Raw genomic sequence first — 15,251 nt, 5'->3', positions numbered from 1 at the left:
TATTATAGTAGTTATATTCTTGTACATAGGGGGCAGTATTATAGTAGTTATATTCTTGTACGTAGGGAGCAGTATTATAGTAGTTATATTCTTGTACGTAGGGAGCAGTATTATAGTAGTTTTATTCTTGTACGTAGGGAGCAGTATTATAGTAGTTATATTCTTGTACATAGTGTGCAGTATTATAGTAGTTATATTCTTGTACATAGTGTGCAGTATTATAGTAGTTATATTCTTGTACATAGGGGGCAGTATTATAGTAGTTATATTCTTGTACATAGGGGGCAGTATTATAGTAGTTATATTCTTGTACATAGGGGCAGTATTATAGTAGTTATATTCTTGTACATAGGGGGCAGTATTATAGTAGTTATATTCTTGTACATAGGGGGCAGTATTATAGTAGTTATATTCTTGTACATAGGGAGCAGTATTATAGCAGTTATACTCTTGTACATAGGGGGCAGTATTATAGTAGTTATATTCTTGTACATAGGGGGCAGTATTATAGTAGTTATATTCTTGTACATAGGGGGCAGTATTATAGTAGTTATATTCTTGTACATAGGGGCAGTATTAGAGTAGTTATATTCCTGTACATAGGGGGCAGTATTATAGTAGTTATATTCTTGTACATAGGGAGTTGGAATTGTCCTTTATAAATGTATGAAAAAAAAAGAAAATTATGGAATTAATAAGGTAATATATCATATAAAAGCTGCAGTATATTGCATAGTTTTCATACCAGAATGGACTATTAAACACTGAAGCCATGGTCTCTGGAGTGGAAGAGAGCGCTTTGGAGCGACACGATATTCCCGATGGCGAGTCTGTACTTGGGCTCAACGGGAGTGATCGTGTCATTCCAGGGCAAGGTCTCTCTTAGGAGGGAGTTGAAGGTCTTCAAGGGGGAGGCTGGATCATATCAGTCACACATTGGTTCTGTCTTTGTGGTTTATTACATGCTGCGACAAATTCATGTGAGGCCTTCAATTTGGATTCTAGAAAAAGAAAGAAGAAAATCATTGTTACAGATATTTTCAGTAAAAAGAAATGTTTGGTTTTCTCTCTCTTCATCTGGACTTCAACCAAATGCTGCAGCGACATTTTGACTTCCAGTTTAACATACGAGTAATTGGTCAGCCAGAGGAGCACCATTGAGAAAGCACCAACTTGTCTGTGTGTATAATATTTAATGTCCCCATTTTATGGAATATGTACATTATTCCTTACTTGCACACAGATTGCATGGAGTCTCTGCAATTGGCGTTTCTTTCAAATTCCGGAATTCCTAAAATAGGAAATGTAAATACAATAGGTAAATCATTCCTGCCAACTGTCTGGAAAAGTCCAGAAAAATGGGAGACGTTCTGGACTCCCTTAAAAATTGGCAAGTGTCCAGGGTGCCGTATTAACCCTTCACATGGCAGCGCTTCTTAAATGCTTCCCTTGTCCTGGCACATGGATGCCACATGATCAGACTCTGCACGGACATCTACACCCACATTCCAGTTCCAGTTTAATCTAATGGGAAATGAAAGGGGAACTGGTTAGACTGTGGTCACGTGTTTTTTTGCAAAACAGTCCAATAGTTGGTGGTTCCATGTCTTTCATTGAACCCAAGACTGATAAAGGAATGGCTGCCTACACCCCTGCAACCACAATCATATCTGACCCGACATCTTCCTCCCTAAGTTACACAGATGCCCATTTACAAGCACAGCCTGATGCAGGGTGAGGCATGGCACTGCCATGTGTATTGGGGTTTTTTTTTGTAACGGCAAATGTGGTTTCATGCAGGAAATCAGTAACTATCTTTAGATTTATCGCACTGCACATGAAAAGGAAAAAAATATTTAATTCAATTATGGCTAAATGAATAATTCAATGGGTTATTTGACTCATTAAAACAAAAGATTTGTAATATATTTTACCTAATTTTTGTTGTCTTGCTTAATATTTGGGTTCATTTTGGTGTGAAAAAAATGCTTCAAAGTAAGAATGGTTTAAAAATTAAGTCTTTAAAAGTTAATTTTTATCAAATAACAAAATAAAAAGTGAATGAACAAACGAGAAATGTAAATGAAATCAATATTTGGTGATGGCCTTTGGCCTTTAAAACAGCATCAGTTCTTCAAGGCACATTTGCACACAGTGATCAAAAGAATTAAGCAGGGAGGTTCTTCCAAACATCTTGGAGAAATAACCACAGATCTTCTGTGTATGAGGCTTGAGCAAATCATTCTGCCTCTTCATGTGATCCCAGACAGACTCGATGGTGTTGAGATCAGGGCTTAGTGGGGTCATATCATCACTTCTATGACTCATTGTTCTTCTTTACGCTGGAGATAGCTCTTAACCCCTTTATCCCCGAAGGTGGTTTGCTCGTTAATGACCGGGCCAATTTTTACAATTCTGACCACTGTCACTTTATGAGGTAATACCTCTGGAACACAGATCGCACTGATTCCAAGAATGTGTTTTTTCGTGACATATTGTACTTCATGATAGTGGTACAATTTATTTGATATGACCAAAAATCGAAAAATTTTGCAATTTTCAAAATTTGAATTTTCATGCCCTTAAATCAGAGAGATATGTCACACACAAAATAGTTAATAAATAAAATTTCCCACATGTCTACTTTACATTAGCAAAATTTTGTAACCAAATTTTCTTTTGGTTAGGAAGTTATAAGGGTTAAAAGGTGACCAGCGATTCCTAATTTTTCCAACAAAATTTACAAAACCTTTTTTTTTTTTTTTTTTTTTTTAGAGACCACATCACATTTGAAGTGACTTTGAGGGGCCTTTATGGGAGAAAATACCCAAAAGTGACACCATTCTAAAAACTGCACCTCTCAAAACCACATTCAAGAAGTTTATTAACCCTTCAGGTTCTTCACAGGAATTTTTTGAATATGGAAGAAAACAAGGAACACAACTTTTTTCACAAAAATGTTACTTTAGACCCAAATTTTTTTATTTTCTCAACGGTAACAGAAAAAAATGGACAATTTTTCCTGAATAAGCCGATACCCCATATGTGGGGGAAAACCACTGTTTGGGCACACGGCAGGGTTCGGAAGCGAAGGAGCGCCATTTGACTTTTTGAATGTAAAATTTGCTTGAATAATTAGCGGACGCCATGTCGCGTTTGGAGAGCCCCTGATGTGCCTAAACAGTGAAAAAAAAAAACACAAGTCACCCCATTTTGGAAACTAGACGCTTCAAGGATTTTGTCAAAGGGTATAGTGAACATTGTGAACCCAGAGAACACAGAATTTGATAACATTAGGTCATCATTGAATAAGTTGTCATTAGTCTTGAATACAAGTGCTCGCTACTTGAGTTTGCATCGGGTACTCGGGTATGCACCATGTATCGCGGGTGCTCTACTGACATGCTCAAGTCCCCACCCCTCATGTTTCACGGTTGTTAGACACCCAAAAAAAACATGCGGGGATCGCTCGTACATGGCAGGCAATCCCCGCTAGGTTTTTTGGCTGTATAACGAAACATATGAGGTGGAGACTTGAGCATGTCACTTGAGCACCCGCGATATTCAGTGCATACCCGAGCACCCGATGCAAACTCACTCAAGTAGCGAGCACTTGCGCTCAACACTAGTTGCCATATCGTCATCATTTTTTTTTTTCTTTACTTTTGAAAAAATCCCAAACCTAATAGAACCCCAACCCTAGCACAACCCTAACCCTAGAGCTTATTTTTTACGCCTTTCCTTGTGCGGTATAAGTGATTAGACCACTTTATTCTTCGGGTCGGTGCGATTACAGAGATACCAGATTCATATCGGCTTTTTATATTTGGCAGCTGTCACACACTAAGGCTAAGTTCACACGAAACGTTTTTGATGCGTTTTCGTGGCAGTTTTCCCGCCGCGGAAACGCTGCGAAAATGCTTGTAATAGGTCTCCCACGTACTGCAATGCGAATCCGGATGTGCTGTGCACATGATGCGGAAACCGCAGCATGACCATTGTTTGGGCGTTTCCACCGCAAATTCGCGCCCATTGACTTGCATTGAATCGCAGCAAACCCGCAGGTATAATATCTATACCTGCCAATATGTGTCAAGCCAGGTGTGAGTGCAACACAGAGGGGAAAGGGACAGGGAGCCTAAACACCAGGGAAAGGGGTAAGAGGCGACCTCATAATCTGGACTAGCGTCACCCGTCTCCCCCTAAAGTCCCCATACAGCCTCCGCAGCTGTCGCCGATCACGTGCCTCGCCCTACTATCCCTGGCTTTAGGCTAAAGCTAGCACTCTAAAGAGAAAAGGGGAAGACAACACAGGGAAATAATAACTTAGCTTTAGAAGAACTCCAACAGGGCACACGGCCTCAAGACTCCAAAGAGTACTTGATGCTGCTTCTGCTAAGTTCCAAGTAGAAATGACTATAACCGGCGACGTCCACCTAGACACACCAGGTATATACACCGTGTTCCAAATTATTATGCAAAAAGTGTTTAGGAGTGATAAGGTAAGAATTTTTTTGTTTGTCAGTTAAACTCCTTGATGGTAATGTGTGTCAGGGCTCTTTATATCACTGTAAGCAATTGCAGACACCTGTGCTAATTAGTTTGGCAGGTGTGTCCAATGAAAGGCAAGACTACTTAAGAAGGCTGTCCCACATTATTAAGCAGCCTACATTTCTGCCAAAATGGAAAAGAAAAAGGATGTGTCGGCTGCTGAGAAGCAACAAATTGTGGAGTGTTTAGGTCAAGGCATGACTACAATCAACATTGCCAAGACACTTCATCGTGATCATCGCACAATCAAGAAGTATGTAGCTGATTCACAGTACACACGTGTGCGTGCTGATAAGGGAAAATTGAGGACTCTTTCCTACAGGCAATTACGTCAGGTTAAAAGAGCAGCGGCAAAAAAGCCTTCTCATAGCAGCAGACAAGTTTTTGAAGCTGCTGGTGCCTCCAACGTCCCCCGAACAACAAGATGCAGGGTCCTTCAGAGGTTTGCAGCTGTGTGTAAGCCATCCTGTCGACCTCCTCTATCCACTGCACACAAGCAGAAACGGCTCCAGTGGGCCAAACGATACATGAAGACTGACTTCAAAACGGTTTTGTTCACCGATGAGTGCCGTGCAACGCTCGATGGTCCAGATGGATGGAGTGGAGGATGGCTGGTTGATGGACACCCCATGCAAACACGGCTATGGTGCCAACAAGGAGGAGGTGGAGTAATGTTTTGGGCTGGAATCATGGGGAGAGAGATTGTCGGCCCCTTTAGGATCCCTGAAGGGGTAAAGATGAACTCCATAATGTATGTTGAGTTTCTGAAACAGCACTTTCTTCCATGGTTCAAGAAGAAGAACCGTGTATTCCGCAGCAAGATCATTTTCATGCATGATAATGCCCCATCTCATGCTGCACATAACACATCTACATCTCTGGCTGCTATGGACATTTAAAGGGGACAAACTTATGGTGTGGCTCCCATGCTCCCCTGACCTCAACCCCATTGAGAACCTCTGGAGCATCATCAAAAGGAGTGTCTATGATGGCGGGAGGCAGTTCACATCTAAGCAACAGCTCTGGGAGGGTATTCTGTCCTCATGCAAAACAATTGAAGCAGAAACCATCCAAAACCTGACAAATTCAATGGACGAGAGAGTTCAGAAGCTCCTTTCGAACAAGCGGTCCTATGTGCAAATGTAACATCACCTAGAATAAAGTTTTGACCTGAAAACTGTTTGATTTCAGTTTGTAATAACCTGCTAATGATTATAATTTCAAAAATGACCATTTTTTTGTTCTTTATTAAAATGAAAAGGTTGAAAACTCTGCTGTGCATAATAATTTGGAACATGCATTTTGAGTGCAGTTTGAGTGTTTTATTTTTTTAAATATACTGTTATCATAGGCAGTTTGTACAATTTCAATTGTACTCTAATAGTTATTTGACTGGAAAATTACAATGACTGCAATTCATATAGGTAATTTGGGAAAATCTGAGAAAATATTATTTGCATAATAATTTGGAACACAGTGTATATACCCAGACTAAAGGGAGGTAGTCACTGGGTCCTAAACACAGCCTCCTATCTAGGCAGCAGTCTGCATTGCCAAACGTGAAGACCTCCTGCAAACCACTGCAGGGCGACTGTCTGTCACCTCTGACACACCCGTGACAATATGCTGCATTTCAATGAAAGTCAATGGAAGCGAAATTGCGCCGGAAACGCACTGCAGGTGGTACCCTGGTCAGGAGAGGACTACACCTCCTCTCATCCGACCGCCGCTCTCGCTGATAAAAAAAGAAAAAAAAAAAAGTAAAAATAAACCTCATTCTCACCTGTCTGGCGGCCCCCGATGTCCTCCTGGTCCGCGGCGATGCGGTCTCCCCGGCGGCCAGCGGTATTTTGCGAAGTGCGGGCTCGTTCCCTGCACTGGATGGAGTGTAATAAAAAATATTTTAGAACCGTATGTTTTTTATTTCATTAAAATACTTTATTCTGGCCATGATTTTTATTGAAAAAGCGGCGACCATTTTACTAAGCGATTAGTAATGGGGCGTCTTATAGATGCCCTCCATTACTAACCCTGGGCTTCACGTCAGCCGCCAATACAAGGCTGATGTGAACCCAATTACCCCACTGCCACCGCTACAGGGCAGTGGGAAGAGCGGAGCCTAAGCGCCAGGTCTGGCGCATCTTATGGATGCGCCATTTCTGGGACTGCTGAGGGGTGATATTAATAGCCACGGAGGGGGCTAGTATCCATGACCCCTTTACTAGTTAGATTACAGGGGGACCCCAGAAAAAAATTGACGTGGGGTCCCCCTATAAAATCTAACCAGCAAAGGCTAAACTAGACAGCTGCGGGATAATATTAAAGGGGTTGTCCACTACTTTATATGATTCCCCCAATGTATTTCCCTAGGCAATGCATTTCCCTAGGGCTCATAAGTGTTTCTCTAAATACCTTGTGGTGCCTTTTCTGCCTGTGAGCGGCGCTATCACTGGCTGCTCACAGGCATCACGTGACAGCCGGCTCTGTCATCCGCTGATGTCACGTCAAGTTCCGACTGCAGCAGGGAGTACTCACTTCTGCATTCCATGGTGGACGCTGGGCTGTGGGCGGAGTTACCCACCACGTCACACCCGGCATCCACCGCACGCTCTCCTTCTCCTCATTCACTGGGAAAGCACGCGGTGGATGCTGGGTGTGACGCACGGGGAAACTCCGCCCACAGCCCAGCATCCACCGCGGGGAGCGCGTCACTGATGTCACGCCTCACTTGACGTGACAACAGTGACGGGTCACATGATGCCTCTGAGCGGCTAGCAATAGCGCCGCTGAGAGGCAGAAAAGGCATCGCAAGGTATTTACAAAAACACTTCTGGACCTTGGGGGGATACATTGGGTGGTTCATATAAAGTAGTGGTGGACAACTTCTTTAATAGCCAGGGAACATTGTTGGCTAATGGCCCCTTCCCAGCTACTAATATCAGCCCCCTGCGGTCGACTTTCCCTCTGCTGGTTATAAAAATGATGCGGGAGCCCACGCCATTTTTTTTTTATTATTTTAGGCTATGTGCCCACGATCCGGACGTAGCAGCGCTTTGGATGCATATTTTTTTGCTGCGTCCAAAACATTGCATTCTATTGAACGCAGGTAAATCCACATGTGTTCACAGAACCATGCGTATTTACCACATTCAATACATTCTAGTGGTCAAATTTCTGTTGCTTAGACTAGCGACTCCACAAGAGAATTTGACATGCTGCGGTCCTGAAAGACGAGCTGCATGTCAGTGTCCACGGGTGATCCGCAGCCTTTGATGCACGCATAGTGGACATGGGATTTCTAGAGATCCCATCCACTATGCCGTAACATCTGGACACTGCGGGTTTGATGCTGTATAAACACGCAGCGTCAAATCTGCAGCGGCTCCTGACTGTGGCGACGTACCCAAACTCACCTGCAGCATGTCAATTTCTGTAGTGCACATGCTAGTCTCTGCTGCAGATTTTGACCAATTGAAGTGTCATTATATGCAGTGGATTCACATGTACCGACAACAAAAGTGCAGCATTAGAACACCACGTTTTGGACGCAACAAAAATGTGCTGTGTCCAAAGCGCTGCTGAGTGCTGATCGGGGGGACAAAGCGGCTAACGAACCAGCTGTGAGATGTTATTTAATGGCCAGGGACCATGTTTGCAAATGGCACCTTCCCAGGCTAAAAATACCAGCTCACAGCAGCCGCATAAATTAAATGAATAGAAATGCTAATGAAGATTGGGTGAACAGGACTAGCTGACATCCAGCTCTTTTGTTTGGTGATGACAAGGTATCAATCAGACCTTTTCATGACCCAAACTAATTAAAGTAAAGTAAAGTAAAGAGTTAAATAAACACACAGACACAGAGCAAACACTTTATTTGAAATACAACAGACACATTCTTTAATCATTCAAATTAACCAATATACTCACTCCAGTTCTGAAGGTAATCCAAGGGTTTAAGCAAGGTCCCACCACATAACTTTATTTAGCTCCAAAAAGCATTCATTGATGTACAAAAACGCTTCAAAACCGCATAAAAAAAACATGTCAAAAATGCCCACGCGGTTTTTCCTCCCAAGGAGATGCAGAAACGCTCAGGAAATTTCTGCTTCAAATCCTAATCGTGCGCTCATAGCCTAAAAGATGCTTTTTTTTTGCAAAAACTAGTTTTTGCAATCATTTTCCCATATTTCGGTCAATAGAGTCATGTAAGGGCTTGATTTTTTGCGGGATGAGTTGACGTTTTTATTGGTACCATTTTCGGGCAAATTACATTTTTTGATCGCTTTCTATTCCGATTTTTGGGAGGCAGAATAAACAAAAACAAACAATTCAGGAATTGTTTTTTTTTATGCCGTTTTGCGTGTAGTAAAATTGATAAGGCAGCATTGTTCTTCGGGTCAGTACGTTTACAGCGATACTACATTTATATCTTTTTTTTTATGTTTCGGCGCTTTTACACAAAGCATTTTATAGAAAAAAAAAAATTTTTTGTATCGCTTTATTCTGAGAGCTATAACTGTTTCATTTTTTCGCTGATGGAGATGTATGGCGGCTTGTTTTTTTGTGGGACTAGATGACATTTTCAGCGGTAACATTTTTATTTACATTGGTCTTTTTTATTGCGTTTTATTCCATTTTTTGTTTGGCGGCATGATGCTAAAGCTCCGTTTTTTGCTTTGCTTTTTTTTTTTTTTTACCATGTTCACTAAAGGGGTTAACTAGTGGGACAGTTTTATAGGTCAGGTCGGTCTGGACGCGGCAATACCAAATGTGTATACTTTTTATATATATATGTGTATATGTATATATATATATATATATATATATATATATATATATATATATATCAGTACAGACCAAAAGTTTGGACACACCTTCTCATTTAAAATTTTTTCTGTATTTTCATGACTATGAAAATTGTACATTCACACTGAAGGCATCAAAACTATGAATTACCACATGTGGAATTATATACTTAACAAAAAAGTGTGAAACAACTGAAAATATGTCTTATATTCTAGGTTCTTCAAAGTAGCCACCTTTTGCTTTGATGACTGCTTTGCACACTCTTGGCAATCTCTTGATGAGCTTCAAGAGGTAGTCACCGGAAATGGTCTTCCAACAATCTTGAAGGAGTTCCCAGAGATGCTTAGCACTTGTTGGCCCTTTTGCCTTCACTCTGCGGTCCAGCTCACCCCAAACCATCTCGATTGGGTTCAGGTCTGGTGACTGTGGAGACCAGGTCATCATAGGGTTAATCTGCAGGTTACTAGTGGTATGAAGGTGCCTGGCCGCAGTACTAATAATGCTGCACCTGGGAGAAAATGAACTTTATTTCTACCAAGAGCCACCCGCTTTCAGTCATGCTGGCATGCTGGTGCGGTTACAGTCACCTGTCACAACGCTGAGCGTGGTGGTAGTAATCGCGCTACTGCACTGACTGACATCTGACTCTGCACTGATCCACTGCCGAGTCGGCTGTCTGTCGGTGTCGCAGCGTGCTTACTGCTGCAAGTCTCAGTACTATGATGAGTGACCGTAATTGCTCAAGGCACGTTTACATGACTGAAAGCTGGCGGTTCCCAGGGGAAATAATGTTAATTTTCCTCTGAGTGCCACGTTTCCAGTACTGTGGCTGAGCACCTTCATAACTCTATATTAACCTGCAGATTAACTTAATATCTGCAGGTTAATAGCATTATCGAACTTGATATATTCCCTTTAATGACATTGGCTATATGACTGGGGTCATTGTCCTGATGCAGAATTAATTTGGAGTCAATCCAATGCCTCCCTGATGGTATTGCATCATCAATAAGTATCCCTGTGTATTTCTCAGTATTGAGAACACCTTTAAAGCACACCTGTCAGCAGGATTGTGCTCAGTAAACTAAATACACTGCCAGGTGGGCTGCATTACACTGAATAAAATGATACCTGAGGTGATGAAATCCGTCCAGTGGTTCTTGTGTAATCTTTACTTTCAGTTTGGAGATGATATGCATGTTCTTCTGGGCGGCCTGTGGGGGGCGCTCTATCTGACGCTCTGCTTACATATTTATCTGTATGGTCTTATGACAGCTCACTGTGCCTTCACTGATCTGCCTCCTATTTTACATATGCATCTAGTAGTGCGGGGCTAGGTAAAATAGGAGGCAGGTCAGTGAAGGCACAGTGAGCTGTCATAAGAGCATACAGATAAATATGTAAGCAGAGCACCAGATAGAGCGCCCCCCACAGGCCGCCCCGAAGCACATAAATATCATCTCCAAACTGAAAGTAAAGATTACACAATAACCACTGGATGGATTTCATCAACCAAGGTATCATTTTATTCAGTGTAATGTCACCCACCTGACGTTATCGTTATAGCTAATAGAGAAAGTTACAAAGTGCAGAGCCTCATGTATAAGCTATACAGGCATCTAAAAGAGCACGGCAAAAACATAAGCCACCCATACTATCCCCTTGCTTACTTAGCCTTCTTGAGTACTTTGTTTAATTTTGCTAATATATACAGTCTTTTTCAGCTTGCAGAGATTACTGTTACTGACAGCGCTGTATTAATAAGCTCTTAGAGTCTGATTCAAAATCTGTAAAATGGTCCCTCAACTATCACATACCATTTTAGCACTATTATGTGTAAGAATAGTCTTTGGGACTTGGAACTATGTACCCACTATTGTTCTGTACCTTCTTATGGCAGACGTTCCGCAGACAGTCTTTTTCGCCTTCTCTGTGCAGAACTTCTTCTGTTTTTCGTCCTTACACAGCGATAAGAGCTCTTCTGTGCCACATTGTTAGTTGATCATTAAAACATAAGAGTTAGAGAAGTTCTGGACAGTGTGTTTTTTCAAGATCATTTTGCAACATTGAAATCGTGCCTCGTCCGCTGGCTGGAAGACTTTTTGGAAAACTACAGATTTGCCGAACTTGTAAGAGATCAGCTAACGGATCCCAACTGCAGCTGAACTGTTCACTACAGCTGCTTTTGGGATTCCGTTGTTCAATCTCTCACCTCCATTAGGGGATTGAAATACAAGAGAAAATCCATAGGGTCCTGCAAAATAGAAGAGGAAGTCAGGAAGTTTGTTCTCAGGGATCAGTCAAGAGTGCTCCAATATAGTGTAATGTACCCGTTACGGCATCGACAGATGTACCAAGAGGAACATGGTCAATATATTTATTAAATGTCTTTTCCAAGATTATAAAGACATGGCTACTTTCTTCTAAAAACAACAACACAATTGATTAGTTTTCTCTATCATTAAAGCTCAATTTCCTTGAGATAAATTATAGTCGTTATATTCTTGTACATAGGAGCAGTATTATAGTAGATATATTCTTGTATATGGGGGGCAGTATTATAGTAGTTATATTCTTGTACATAGGAGCAGTATTATAGTAGTTATATTCTTGTACATAGGAGCAGTATTATAGTAGATATATTCTTGTATATGGGGGGCAGTATTATAGTAGTTATAGTGATGTACATAGGGGCAGTATTATAGTAGTTATATTCTTGTACATGGGGGCAGTATTATAGTAGTTATATTCTTGTACATAGGGGCAGTATGGCAGTATTATAGTAGTTACATATTCTTGTACATGGGGGCAGTATTATAGTAGTTATATTCTTGTACAGGTGTATAGCCAGCTCATCTAGGGAACAGGTGCACGGGTATGATGCAGCATTGTTGGCAGTGAGAAAAAAAAACTAAAGAAATTCAGCACTCTTGCAAATTCAGTAGCTAAATAAAATGACCTCTTTAATTTTCAAGAAAAAAATATAAAAAAATCCAGTACATGAAACAGGGAAGAGAATCTTACGCATTTCGAGCAGGTAGTGTGCTTTTAATCAAGAGCACACTGCGTGCTCGAAACAATTGACAATCTCTTCCCTGTTCCATGTGCTGGATTTTTTTATATTTTTCTCTTGAAATAACAAAGTGATTGATTTTATTCATCTACTGAATTTGCAAGAGAAATTAATTTCTTCTGTGTTTTTTTTCCCCACAGGATTATAGTAGTTATATTCTTGTACATAGGGCGCAGTATTATAGTAGTTATATTCTTGTATATAGGAGCAGTATTATAGTAGTTATATTCTTGTACATAGGGGGCAGTATTATAGTAGTTATATTCTTGTACATAGGGGGCAGTATTATAGTGGTTATATTCTTGTACATAGGGGGCAGTATTATAGTAGTTATATATAACATGTAGTTATATGGACTTGTGTAGTTGTTGTGACAGGGAGATTCCCCCTTTAGCTGCTTTGTGAGAGAAGAAATAAAATGTAATTACTGTAAGGGTATGTTCCCACGATCAGTGTTTGTTCAGGTTTTACGCAACTGAATTTTCACATTATTCTCGCACTTCTGTTCACTTGCGTTTTTTAATGCGTTTTTGACGCATGCGTTTGTCTTAATTTAGTTGGTTGAAACACAGGCAGCAGATCAAACAGGAAGACCAGAGCAAAGGGTTCTGTAAAGTAAATCAAAAGAGTATATCGGCACCAATCAACTGACTGTATACTAATAGTCAATGTCTAGTCATGCCTAATATGTGGTACGTGCAATATTCTTGGGTGCTCTGCCAAAAATCATTGTGTCAAGCATAGGAGAAAAAGAATGCGGCACTCACTGATCCATTAAAAATTATTTCAGTTCTTTATTCCATACTTCGGGACATGGACAGGGTATGCAGGCTAAAAGATAGATCCAGGGAGGAAGACAAACAGGACGATGGCCGTTTCGAGCTAATCCTGCACTTCTACGGGTCAAGTCCTGGATCGGTAGATGCGCAGGTTTAGTGCAAAACGGCCATCGTCCTGTTTGTCTTCTTCCACGCATCTATCTTTTAGCCTGCATACCCTGTCCATGTCCCAAAGTATGAAATAAAGGACTGAAATAATTTTTAATGGATCGGTGACTGCCGCCTTCTTTTTCTCCTATGCTTGATACTCAGTAAAGTAAATCGATAGATAGAGATCATGCAGATTCCTAGTGTCACGATCCCCCCCTAAATATTATAAACTTGCACCCTTTAGTGCCTTTAATGTGTCACTAAAGGGTGTTTAGCCTGGTTTAACCAAATAAATAAATGAAAAAAATGACGTGGGATCCCCTCTATTTTTGATAACCAGCAAAGGTAAAGCAGACAGCTGTGGGCTTATATTATCAGGCTGGGAACGTCCATGGTTATTGCGCCCTTCCCAGCCTAAAAATACAAGCTTGCAGCCGCCTCAGAATTGGTGCATCCATGAGATGCGCCAATTTTGGTGTTTTGCCCAGTTCTTTCCGATTGCCCTGGTGTGGTGGCAATCAGGGTAATGGTGCTTTGGGTTGATGACAGTTGTGATTTGGCAAAAATCTCAGCTCACATCAAGCCCTGGTGTTCATAATAGAGAGGTGTCTATCAGGCATCCCCATTACTAATCCAGTAATCAAAAAATAAAAACGCGTACATTGGATTTGGTGGATTATGGCAGACCTGCGTGGGATCTTTAATTTTCTTTCAATAAACTGGTGAAGCAGGGAGTGTAGGGGGAGTCTTTATTTAAATAAAGTTGTTGATTTTTTATGTGTGTGCGTGTTATTTATTTTTTTTTTTTCATTACTGGGTTAGTAATGGGGGTGTCTGATTGACACCTCTCCATTACTAATCCCAGGGCTTGATGCCAGCTGTGATTTTTGACAAATCACAGCTGTCATCAACCTCAGCTACCATTACCCCATTTGCCACCTCACCAGGGCAATCAGTAAGAGCTGGGCAAAGCGCCAGAATTGTTGCATCTAATGTGATGCGCCAATTTGGAGGCGGCTGCGGGCTGATGTTTTTAGGCTGGGAAAGGCGCAATAACCAGGGACCTTCCCAGCCTAATAATATAAGCCTACAGCTGTCTGCTTTACCTTTGCTGGTTATCAAAAATAGGAGGGACCCCACGTTGTTTTATTTTATTTATTAGTTTAAATAAGGCTAAACACCCTTTAGTGCCACATGAAAGGCACTAAAGGTGCAAGTGTATATGTAGGGGGAGTGGGACATTACTTTATGGAACTCTTTACTTTGGGCAACGAAAATATGCTGCGCCCAGAACGCTAGTAACTCTGATTGTGGGCACGCAGCCTAAAGGTGTTCCTGAGCTGTAATATACCTTTGTGTATGGATTTCCATGTGTAAAATGCATCAAAACTGGTGTTGAGAGAAGTAAAGCAGTTGGCGATGGAGACAAATCAAAGCTCGGCCCTTATCCGCCAGAAGGGAATTGAAAACGATCTAATTAGTTGCTATAGACAACAGCTCTACTTTGTAGAAGAAATGGCAGGAAAACTTCTCAGACCACAAGTGATAATTGTACCCAGCCTCCCTGCTAATTGCCTCTCAGAGGTGGCAGCTGTTCATGGTGGCGCTAAGGCCATTATGGAACAATAGGGTTAATATTAGAGGTTGAGCGACCGCCATACTTTTCTTGGATCCTTATTTCTAAGAGCTTCTAATGGGTTCAGTGAAGTGGTTAATAATGCAGAACAAAACCGTCATAAAAGGGGGAAACCGGACACCATCAACTGGTATAATGAGCGAGGTAAAGTGCCCCGTCCCATATTCTCAGCTTTGTTCCTCACCTGTGGGGTGAAATTACATACAACAGGACATAACAGGTCCCCCTAAAAGCTCCGTCTTCCTCTTCTGTC

At 41.3% G+C, this 15,251-nt stretch overlaps 1 protein-coding gene across 1 annotated transcript in view; it reads left to right on the top strand.

Annotated features, from left to right (window-relative positions):
* NDUFAF3 (NADH:ubiquinone oxidoreductase complex assembly factor 3) overlaps window positions 1-15,251 on the top strand; it is a 56,534-nt gene that overhangs the window by 10,750 nt on the left and 30,533 nt on the right. The window lies entirely within an intron of this gene.

Source organism: Phyllobates terribilis, unplaced genomic scaffold, assembly GCF_046119375.1.
Source record: "Phyllobates terribilis strain yellow unplaced genomic scaffold, ASM4611937v1 Scaffold_8__6_contigs__length_399053987, whole genome shotgun sequence".
Lineage (NCBI taxonomy): Eukaryota > Metazoa > Chordata > Amphibia > Anura > Dendrobatidae > Phyllobates > Phyllobates terribilis.
This window is presented reverse-complemented; position numbering and strand designations above follow the sequence as displayed.